Source organism: Strix aluco, chromosome 1 (assembly GCF_031877795.1).
Source record: "Strix aluco isolate bStrAlu1 chromosome 1, bStrAlu1.hap1, whole genome shotgun sequence".
Classification (NCBI taxonomy): Eukaryota; Metazoa; Chordata; class Aves; order Strigiformes; family Strigidae; genus Strix; species Strix aluco.
Genome location: NC_133931.1, coordinates 29,686,337 through 29,696,891, shown reverse-complemented (window position 1 = coordinate 29,696,891; position 10,555 = coordinate 29,686,337). Strand labels below are relative to the sequence as shown.

Here is a 10,555-nt window from a genome sequence, read left to right as displayed (position 1 = left end):
GGACTGTAAAGTCCACTATTTCCCATGGAAAACTAACACTAAATTTAAAAGACAATTTTTCTGCACCACGTTTCTTCCTTCCTGGCTTCTATACATTTACTAATTTTTCCTATATCTGTGCCTTAGGAGATTCCCTCATTTTTACAGAAATATACTTTTGAAAATAAGCCTTAGGAACCTTAGAAACTCAGGGGTAGAAAAGGAAGGAAAATCAGAACTAAGAGAGAGTATGTTCTGGAGAAAGGGAGTCCTCTGGGGAGACCATAAATTTCTCTTCATTTTACCAACACATAGATTCACGTTGGTGATCCACATGGCTACTGAATCATAGATTTACTTGACAAATAACCTGTAGGTCTTGCAAATAAAAATTCAATAATATAAAATCATTGTATGGGCCCATAAGATCTGAATGAATCACAAGCGTTTCAAATCTTCTGATCCTGGAGCTGAGCAGCACAGAAACTGCAGATAAAAGCAATGCCATCGTAAATATTCTCACTTTTGGGTCTGTGGAGACAGTGGTGGGGATGTGATGTACTGGGGGCTAGAATAGTAGTTTTCCAGATGTTCACTGTGAAACAAGTCAATAAATCAAGAGGCCAGGAAGTAATTTTTCCTATGTTCATTTTTGGGGACAGTGAGTGAAGCTTGTCTTCATAACATGTGAATGATTCATATTTTATGAATTTTCACCATGCCCAGTATCTCACTTGCCTCTTCCCAATACAACTAGTACTCTAGAGTTTTGTACTCTATGTCATAAGCTTATGAAAAGGAGTTAAGATGATTTTGTGATTTATGAGAGGTAGCGACAAGTGTGGAATGGATGTACTGTGATATTTTCAGAAGATAACTGGTCACCTGTGACCACAGCAGATCCTTTCTGGTGATTACATTGTCTCTCCCAGTCCTCTCATCTATTCTTGTCCTGTGCCCACCAATGTTAGAGGCTGTGAAAAGCTGGTGTCTGTTTGATGTCTTTAGGGAAATCTGTGGATTTTGTACTTGATTCACAGACATCTGTGTTGCACCACTGATGATGCTAATTTATAAAGATGGCTAACACTGAAGTCTATCAATGTATCCACTGATCATATGCATCTGCAGACTAAGAAAACAACAAGATGGACAGAAGCATTTTTCCACTTCCACCATTGTGAGTCAGTGCTGAATATATGAGATTTTTTCTTCACAATTCAGCATCTGTTCTGCTTGCTGCATTTGAAGATTGTAACAACAGTCAAAAGTCAGATGGAAACCCAGCAACTTCAAGAGGAAAGTGAAAAGATGCTAAACTACCATGTATAATAATCCCAGTTCAGGGTTAAGCAATACAGCCAAAAAGAGGCAACTACCCTTGCCTATTTCATATTCTCTGCAGATAGAAGTTTTGTCTCCTGATCTTTTAATCTAGTTCTTGTCAGTGTCTCCTTTCACTGAAAAAAACCAAACCATATATATTGTATTTAGCGATCTACTTAAATGGACAGCAGAAAAAAATGTCATCTATAACTGTCCATTTATCAGCATCTTTGTCATTCTGAGAAAGAGAGATGAAAAGTTAAAAAACATCAATGCATTTAAACTCTGCCATTCCTAGGATTATTCTTTCTGTGCGTACTTCTCTGCCTTGCAGGGTAAACATATAAAGCAATGAATAGACAAGAAGCACTCCCAGCAAAAGAGAATTTACAAATCTTCAAATGATGTTGAATGTGAGTGGGCAGACCATGACAAAATGTTCACACTTCTTCATCAAATCTAACTAGTTTGCCACTACATATTTATGCTATAAACTGTGAACTGGAGTTCCTCTGTGGGAGAGTAACCCAAATTAAATGACAGGAAGCAAAAAGACAACTACTTTTGCAGGTATGGGACAGGACATGATTTGCTGGTTCCCAGTTCTGTTTATTTAATTGAAAATGTTTTTAAGAATCCATTTCCGTCATTATTATTTAAATGGAACCCTAAAATTAGTTGCATTTATTCTGGAAATACAGTCAGTGAAATAATGTCTTTAATCTTTGCCCTCATTGAAATAGGATAATAATTTTGCCAGTCTCGATTACAGGTTGTGAGGTTGAAATGTATGTGTATGAAAGTGTGCATATTCCACAGTGATGGGTACAAGTTCAGGAATGATGTATTCTATGATCTTTAGACAGAATTATCTTCATAAAATGTTTGTTGTTAAAAGTAGCAGTATCATTGCTCCTTGTGCTGATAATAAACTAGTTTATGGTCACAGTAGTGCAAAACTTTCAAGATTTCCCAGTGCAGCAGGTTTATGACTTCAACATGCAAAGTGTAGACATTTTGTTTGTAATTCACTGTCTAATATTTACGTAGAGATAATCTACTAAGACATCTCCACAGAATTTACTGTATGGTTTTGCAGTAGTCATGCAGAAATATGCTGACTGTTTAAAAATACAGTTATTGATTGTTATGATACAATACTGTGTAGACTGTCAGTCTGATAAATTTAAAATATTTTTGACAAGATAAATTCAAAATTCAAGAGGTGTTTATCAACATAATGGATCAGACAGAAATTTAATCCTTTACTGACTTGTCTGGCTTTCAGTTTCTTAGAAGTCAGCACTTGTTAGGCTGTACCAGTTTTGGGTCCCGAAGACAGAAAGATGCTGATAAACTGGAGCAGTTGAGCAGAGGGTGCCCCAGGTGTTTAGGGCTGGAGCACCTGTCCTGTGAAGAGAGGCTGCAGGAGATGGGCTTATTCAACCTGGTGAAGAGAGTGTTTGGGTGGAGGCTCACAGCAGCCCCCAACACCTACAGGGAAGGGATAGAGGAGTTGGAGCCGGGCTCTTCACAACACTGAACGGTGGGAGGAGATGAGGCTACGGGCAGAAGTTGAAAGAAGAGAGGTTCAGACAGGAAATAAGGAGACCCTTTGCCCCTGAGGGCAGCTGGGCAGGAGCGCAGGTTACTGGCTCCATTCTTGGAAGTTTCCAAGCCCTGACAGGACACAGCCCTAAGCAGCCTGACCTGAGCTCAGAGCTGCTGCTGCTTGAGCAGGCAGCTGCGCTGGAGACCTCCTGACCTCCCTTCCCACCTGGGTTATCCTGTGATCCTGTGTTGGCAACTGTCAGAAGACTGCCCACCCATATAGATGTGCGTGGCAATGAGCCAAACCACACAGCCAGATCCTATATCCCACTGTTCCTAGGAGAGTCCTAGTGAAATTCTAACATCATCTAGGTCAAGAGCAAAATTCCTAGTTATTTTGCCAGGATATCACCCATTGCATTTTGTCTTTAAATATGGAGAAGGAATACTGGAGTTTTGCCATCAGCTTCAGAGATGTCATGTCACACCAGATGAATAAGGGTGTCCAACCTGCCCTGACCAGGGAGCCTGGGCCAGCTGGAATCTGCACTCAGCTCTTATTTAAGTACCTAAAATTAGATGGACTGAATCCAGGCATAACAGTTAAAACAACATTGAATATTTGGGGGATTTTTTTCACATGTACCTAATTTGAGGTTGAGCACAACTTGCTTTTCCTAGGAAGCAAATATCTATGACTGATATACTCAGTTTCAAAGTTAAGCACATACAATGTGTACATACATACATACCCTAAAGTGTGTGGTTGCCAGACAGTGGATGCAACTGATCTGATTTTACCTGCTGACACACAGTTAGATATGATCTTGTGTCCATAAAGAACCCCAGTCAGTGCTCATGCAGATCAAATTCATAGCTTCTTGCATCTCTTTAAGCATGTAATATTTATATATATATATGAGACTTGGATCTGTGTTTGGTCTCCTCTGCTTCTCACTTAGAGAAAGTTAAAGTACAATGTATTTGAGATCTAAATACTGTCATTAATGAAACTATTTATTACTTTAAAGTACTAAATGAAACACTTCTGTGTTTGTCATCCAGCACATTCCCTGATGGGTGCTGATATATACCAGACTCAGTCACCCCCTACACTTCTGTTCTCAGCCTCTCAGAACATGACACTTTTCTGGGAAGGCTAATTAAAAGGCTAAGGCATTAGATCAATAAAACACAAGGAAAATTGCTGTAAACGTGTTGAGAATGGTAAGTCTACCTATTGGCATTTTAATCTTTGGGGAATTGCTCTGTGTAAGAGCTTCTTAAATCTTTCACCTCAGCTGGATCAGTTTCCTTAGCCCAATTAAAGATGCATGTCTTTTGCTACCCTGTTTTCAGTTACATCATTGGATTTAAATGTTGTTGCACCAGAATGATTGACAAACAAATTTGGCCTTTAATAAAAATCTGTTGCAGCGCTGAAACATTTATCACATGTCATTGTATTATGTGATGAACCACTTATGCAAAGAACTCTGGCAAATTTTACATTGCCTAGGCAAAAGTCTATGGCCTGATGAGGGCTACAGAAATAAATTGGGGTACATAGTTAAGAGAGCCTTCTTTTTGACATCATACAGTGTAAAAATTCTTAATTTTTGGAACTCCAAGAGGAGCTTTCTTTTGTATCATCTTAAACACAAAGCTTTATCTAACTTTAGGTGTAATGAGAGATTTCAGTATCAAAACTGTCTTTTAAGGAGGTAAATCTTCATTTTGAAGGGCAGTGATAAATATGAATTTAAAACACACCACATTCTAGTTAAAAAAAAAAAAAAGAAACAAAAATTCAAGAAAAAAATCTACTTTTCAAGATGTCTCCATAATTAAAGCTAATTTTACTTTCTGGTGTCTATATTGCTATAACTGGATTTTTAGTCCCACGCCCCTGCTTACAGTTCTTGTTTGCCCTTTGTTTTGCCAACAGAGTTTTGAGGAAAATTACAGGACTGTCATGCTTATAGTTCCTTATGAATAAAGACCAATTCCTGCCTAGAAAAGATATAGCTGGCTAAACAGCTCTCAAGTGGCAAGGGTTTGGTTTGTCTCATCTGCGTTGTTGGCTCAGATCTATTTTTGCTTCTATCCACAGGGCACTCCCATAGCGAGGCAAAAAGAGAGAAATATATTTAGTTCTTTCACTACTCCAAAGAAAGTTCACCAAGATGTTACCACAGGTTAAAAATAAATGAAAATGTATAGCCATTTCCAAAATCATACAATGACTATGATTTTAAACATCACAATGTATGTTGAGTATGAATTCTGTGATTCTGCAATGTATGGATTTTCACACTGCAGAAGTGTTTCTCCTACATGCAGATGCAGAATATCAGTATTTGAATTTTCTCCTATTCTTCTTTTCAAGGGTTGAAGGAGTTGCAGATATGCATGAAAACTGAACTCTACTTAAAAGGATGTGAAAGTACTCACTGGCTGCTCGAGGCTTGGATGTGCACACGATTTGCTGGGTAAAAAACTGGCTGGATGGCCGGGCCCAAAGAGTTGTGGTGAATGGAGTTAAACCCAGTTGGCGGACGGTCACGAGTGGTGTCCCCCAGGGCTCGGTTTTGGGACCACTCCTGTTTAACATCTTTATTGATGATCTAGATGAGGGGATCAAGTGCACCCTCAGTAAGTTTGCAGATGACACCAAGTTGGGTGGGAGTGTTGATCTGCTCGAGGGTAGGGAGGCTCTGCAGAGAGATCTGGACAGGCTGGAGCGATGGGCTAAGGCCAACTGTAGGAGTTTCAATAAGGCCAAATGCCGGCTGCTGCACTTTGGCCACAACAACCCCCAGCAGCGCTACAGGCTTGGGGAGGAGTGGCTGGAGAGCTGCCAGTCAGAGAGGGACCTGGGGGTGTTGATTGACAGCCAGCTGAACATGAGCCAGCAGTGTGCCCAGGTGGCCAAGAAGGCCAATGGCATCCTGGCTTGTATCAGAAATAGTGTGGCCAGCAGGGACAGGGAAGGGATCTTACCCCTGTACTCAGCACTGGTGAGGCCGCACCTCGATTCCTGTGTTCAGTTTTGGGCCCCTCACTACAAAAAGGACATTGAATTAGTCGAGCGTGTCCAGAGAAGGGCAACAAAGCTGGTGAAGTGTCTGGAGCACATGTCGTACGAGGAGCGGCTGAGGGAACTGAGGTTGTTTAGTCTGGAGAAGAGGAGGCTGAGGGGAAACCTCATCGCCCTCTACAGCTACCTGAAAGGAGGTTGCAGAGAGCTGGGGCTGAGTCTCTTTAACGAAGTAGCAAGCGATAGGACAAGAGGTAATGGCCTCAAGTTGCACCAGGGAAGGTTTAGACTAGATATTAGGAAGCATTTCTTTACAGAATGGGTTGTTAGGTGTTGGAATGGGCTGCCCAGGGAGGTGGTGGAGTGCCCATCCCTGGAGGTGTTTAAGAGTTGGGTTGACATAACGCTTGGGGATATGGTGTAGTTGGGATCTGTCAGTGCTAGGTTAACGGTTGGACTGGATGATCTTCAAGATCCTTTCCAACCTAGGTGATTCTGTGATTCTGTAGTTCCAATGAGATTTGAATTTGGGCCCTAGTGCTGGTATCGACTTCCATAAAATTTCCAGAGGTAAGTGGAATGGTCATCCTATTACCTCTGCATTCAGAAATCTGGTACTTGCCTAGCCAGAGCATTTTGACTTCTTTCATTACAAATTACAATTACATTACAAAATTCATTCCAAGGGTCTGTGGCATCTTGTTCTTTAATAACGAAGTCCAAGTTTGTACATGTATAGGCAGTTCAAAATCAATACCGTGCAACTCACAAGTGAGTCCCAGCTAGGACACTGAAAGGGATGAGGAGACTGGATGGGATGGATGAAAGGGGTCAGGGCCAGTCCCCAGTCCCAGGTCTATTCAGTGCACACAGCCCCGCCATGGTGTGCTGCCAAGAAGGTTTCTGTAATCACCTGTCATTATGCAGATTCTGGATGGGTATAAATTTGAACCTGAGAAATGTAAACGTCATCATAATGATTAAGCAAAAAGGAAGCTTTCCCTGGTAAATGTGAGCCTTGGATAAACAGAAAATGACTTGCGTGAAAGCGTTGCCTCGTCTGCTGAACAGGCTGCTAAATGGCACCATTGCCAACTAAAAATCTGCACAAAATTTTGTAAAATATTTTTATGCTGTGTCTTTTAGCAGTAAAGCTTTATTTTGTGTTTGTTTGTTTTTCTTTAAAATTGCAGTCTGCAGAGACTCATGCTTGTAGTTTATTCCTCAGGCCAGGATTTCACTCTTTTTTTTTCTGCTAAAGAATCTGCAGTCATCTTCCTTCACAGATGCCAGGGTATATTTTCAACTGAAACACATTTTGTTCTGAGAGATAAAACAGGTCAGTCACAGTAACATCACAGAGTAGCCTTACCAGGGGGGAAAAAACATCTTGCCTGACATTTAAAGACTTCTGTTCCTCTGTGGGCTGTGGTAGAGATGTGGCTGGTACACTGATTTAATAATTTTTCAGGTCAGGAGGGTTAGATTTTTACTCAAATCTAAAGCAATGAAGTAAACATTTACAAATTCCAACTTTGCTGAAGTTTAATTTAAGTGGGAAGATGGTGAATATACCCAGAATGTGTGTTACTTGACATGCTCTGGCTACAGTGCTCACCCATAAGACCCATGAATCACAGGCAGTTGCAAAAACTGTCTCAGGGAACAAGTTAACTTTAAATAAATAGTATCCTTTTTAAGGGCTTTGCTGAACTGAAGCCAGGAGGATTAGCTGCAGGATATTAATAGGAAGAAATATATATATATAGATAGATATATTAGAACAAATATCTCTTTTTCTGTTTTACATAACTTCATAAGGCATTTGTCACCAAAATTAAACAGGTTGTGGGAAGAGGACAGTGCTGAATCCTGGCCTGTAAATGCCATTTATTACCACACTGACAAGGGAAAAGGTGAACAACTGAGTTTCTTCTCCTACTATCTGTTGAAAAAGGTACTCTTCATGATTTTATTCGTTATTTTTAGTGGTACAGAGATGCTGCTTGTTATGGAGAGCTACACAAGTTTTTACATGTGCTAATCTAACATAGTGGTACAAAGCCAAGTGATAGTTTTATGTCCCTACAACTTCCATTTGAAAAACCAATTGATAAAGTAGTTCAAAAGCAATTTACAGTGAACTTACAGTTGTGCCAGCAAGAAAGGACCAAAGAGCTCTTTCATGGAAAGACTTGGGGGAGTACTGTAGGTTCAGACAGCCCCTTTTCTGCCACAGCACACAAAAAGATGTACAATAAGCCAGGTAACCTGTAATGCTCCGGATTCAATCATGTCTGTTTTCGGTCACAAAAGGAAGATCTTTCCTTCCCAATTACCCCAGTTCTCTACAAAACAGAGGCAGTGTCTGGGAATCTCTGCTAAAGAATCATCTTCATTATACATGAAAATTGACTTGAAATATTGACTTTTATCCTGGCCCATCTCAGACTAGATCCGGGTCCAGACTGACATGCAAAAATAGACATTTTGATAGAATGTCGCTTTACTGATTAATATCCAGTACTTGAATTTATGCCTCTCCACTTTGCTTATAATTTCCAGGATAAAAGAGATCAACCAAAGCTCTAATCATGCCAGATGCTGATCATTCTCCAAGGGGGTGCATGCCTTCTCTTTGGAGGCCAGTTACTGAATTTGCAGTTGTGATTTTTGATTGCTCCATTTGGGCGCCTGTAGTAGTAGACTGGTCTCTTAGGAAGACGTCAAACAAAACTCTTGAGTTTATCTCTGAGTCAGATAAACTGTGTTGTTTTCTTAATTGACTTGCATGATACTAACTTTTATTTATGCTCAGAGCTTGATGAACACAAAATAACGTCAACACTTCCTAGGCTTCCCACCACTAAATTGGCAGAGTAATCAGCACAACAAATTGTTTCTATAATCCTGAGTTTTACTCAAGAGGAACTGCTCTGTCTGTACTTGGATAAACACAAAAGTAAATTCACATGCAACTGAATTTTAACAGAGAGTGCAATGTAACCACATCAATATAGTAGGGCTATTTAGCCCCAGAATCATAAGTTAAATATCTGTATAAAATATAGAAATACATATATACTTTCTCACCCAGAAATTAAATTATTCTAACAGATCCAAAGAAAATGTAGTCTTTGCACTGTGGAAAAGAGGCAATAAGATTGGAGAACATTTTATACGTACAAAAGTATTCAGAGTGTCACAGAAATTGTGGAAATTTGTTACAGAGGACTTTCCATCAGGGAATGAGTGCAGAAGCTGCCTTCAGGTACCACCATCCCTTGGGGCACCCTGCACATTCAAAGCACTGGCCAGGATGTTAATACTGGTTTCCCAGTTGCCATGATTTACTTGCATCTTTGTCTTCATTGCCCTTCTTCTTTAGGTTCCAGAGAGACCAGAGCCACAACCAGCAAGACACTGGTGACAGAGGTTGGAGGCACAGCAGTTTCCCACTGGAGGAAAGTAAGAAATGTGATGGTTTTCATGTTAAATTTTCAGTCAATAAGAAGGGTACAATCCTTGCTGGTAGAAATCACCAGTGGAAAGCAAAAATAAAGTGTCCACCCCGAGGTACAGAATGCGGGTTTTGTCACCATCCAAAACACAAGCCAATATGGAGGGCAGTGCCATGACTTCCACTAGCAGAGACTGAAGGTGGGAGTTACCTGAATCATTATGTGTATCAGTACAGGACATGTCCTTGCTGCCCTCCAGGGTTAAAAAGTCTGTGGCATATTCACTGGCACACTGAGCACATCCAGCAAGGGTGACCTGAGCAGGCAGGTGATCTCTTTGCATCATGTCCTAGAACAGCATGACTTGTTTTTTACTTAAAGGTCTTCTTCCTACCATGCTCTGTCTATGCTGTCCCTGTTGCTACATCTCCATTGTAGTATCAAGAATACTCATTATAATCATCAACATTTTGTTATTTGCCTGCTGCTTTTCTTCTATTTGCTACTATATCTAATTTTCTACTTTCTACTCTTATTTTTTGGTTCTTCCTCATGCATATCAAACCGAAACAGTGCAGAGGTGCTGACAGAGGTGACAGAACTTTACTGCTTTATGAGCAAAGGAGAGACACTCAAGTTTGTCAGTGTCCACCTTAACCTGCCGTCCCATACTCATTAACTGCTTTACAGGCTTGTAGGTGACCTACTGTGATGAAATAAGAGGAGATCATAAGGTTGTTCTAGTACAAGTCCAGGAGTACATCTGCATGTGCACAGGAGGTCTGAGATAAGGCTCGACAGTGAATAATGTAGGAGGACAATAAGGACCAATAAAAAACCTAGACTTGCTTTCAGAGTTCTCTGGGTGAGGTCTGTGGGCACAACTGCCAAGCACAGGGAGCTGCTGTGCTGTCTTAGATGCAAACTGTAGCTGCCTTTTCACCTAAAAATTAAATTAATCTTCAGGTGGAGCATTATGTTATCTTTTAACTATAATGAGAGTTTAGATACCTATTGGATGTGTGAACAGCAACATGTAGTTGCTTTAGTCTCAAACTATACCCCTGTTCCCTAGTTCTCAGAATATGTGGCAGAAGAAATTCAAAACTCCTAAAGTTACAGAACAAAATCCCACAGACATGTGAACAAGATTATTACTGGTTTGCTCCTAAACAGGATTACAAAGAGAATTCAGAGC

General features: G+C 40.4%; 1 long non-coding RNA gene across 1 annotated transcript; it reads left to right on the top strand.

Annotated features, from left to right (window-relative positions):
• The first annotated feature begins 7,102 nt into the window (after positions 1–7,102).
• Positions 7,103–9,355, top strand: LOC141932851 (uncharacterized). Its single transcript, XR_012625947.1, has 3 exons — positions 7,103–7,235; positions 7,742–7,853; positions 9,285–9,355. It is a non-coding gene; the product is annotated as an uncharacterized LOC141932851 (long non-coding RNA).
• Positions 9,356–10,555: the final 1,200 nt, after the last annotated feature.